The sequence below is a fragment of the Sapajus apella genome, unplaced genomic scaffold (genome assembly GCF_009761245.1).
Source record: "Sapajus apella isolate SASKATOON/1434 unplaced genomic scaffold, GSC_monkey_1.0 scaffold214, whole genome shotgun sequence".
NCBI lineage: Eukaryota > Metazoa > Chordata > Mammalia > Primates > Cebidae > Sapajus > Sapajus apella.
The window spans coordinates 657,191-658,650 of NW_022437154.1; positions in this window are offsets into that span (position 1 = coordinate 657,191).

Consider the following 1,460-nt stretch of genomic DNA (forward strand, 5'->3'; position numbering starts at 1 on the left):
GCTGAGAGATCTGCTGTGAGTCTGATGGGCTTCCCTTTATGGGTAACTTGACCTTTCTCCCTGGCTGCCCTCAGTATTTTCTTCTTCATTTCAACCCTGGTGAATCTGGCGATTATGTGCCTTGAGGTTGGTCTTCTTGAGGAATATCTTTCTGGTGTTCTCTGTATTACCTGGAGTTGAATATTGTCCTGCCTTGCTAGGTTGGGAAAGTTTTCCTGAATAATATCCTGAAGCGTATTTTCCAGCTTGGATTCATTCTCTTCGTCACATTCAGGCACACCTATCAAATGTTGATTAGGTCTTTTCACATAGTCCCATATTTCTTGGAGACTTTGCTTGTTCCTTTTTATCTCTTTTTCTCTAATCTTGTCTTCTCGTTTTATTTCATTAAGTTGGTCTTCGACCTCTGATATCTTTTCTTCTGCTTGATCAATTCGGCTGTTAAAACTTGTGCATAGTTCACGAAGTTCTCATGTTGTATTTTTCAGCTCCATTCATTCACTTAGATTCCTCTCTAAATTGTGTATTCTTGTTAACATTTCGTCAAACCTTTTTTCAAAGTTTTTAGTTTCTTTGCATTGGGTTAGAACAAGTTCTTTTAATTCACAGAAGTTTCTTATCATCCACCTTTTGAAGCCTGCTTCTGTTAATGGAACACACTTGGTCTCCATCAGGCCTTGTTCTGTTGCTGATGAGGAACTGTGATCCCCTGTAGAGGGAGAGTCATTCTGAGTTTGGGTATTCTCAGCCTTTTTAGGCTGGTTTCTTCCCTTCATTATAAATTTATCCATCTGTGGTCTTTATAATTACCATCTTTATAATTGGGTTTCTGCCGTCCAACTTGTTGATTCCCAGCGCCGGAATCTGAGCAACCCACTGTGCCAGCCAAAACAGCAGCGTTATGATTGATGGTGCTTTTCTGACTCTGCACCAAGAACCGCTGCTTCAAGGCAGCTGCAAAACTGCCTAGCCGGCCACAAGAGTCGCGCTGGCGACCCGTGGGGCTCCTCTGCTGGGAATTTCCTGGTGCGTGAGCAACAAAAATGCGTCTAAAAGTGTGGCGTCCTCTTGTTCTCTGCACTTTCACTGGGAGCTACAATCCCGAGCTGCTAGTGATCAGCCATCTTGGATCTCTCTCCCAAATGGGTGGATTTTATGGCATGTAAGTTATATCTCAATAAAGTTGTTTCTGGGCCGGGTGCAGCAGCTCACGTCTGTAATCCCAGCACTTTGGGAGGCTGAGGTGGGCAGATTGCAAGGTCAGGACTTCGAGACCAGCCTGGCCAACATGGTGAAACCCTGTCTCTACTAAAAATACAAAAATCAGCCAGGCATGGTGGCGGGCACCTGTAGTCCCAGCCACTCAGGAGGCTGAGGCAGGAGAATTACTTGAACCCAGGAGGCAGAGGTTGCAGTGAGCCAAGATCACGCCACTGTACTCTAGCCTGGGTGACAAAGCA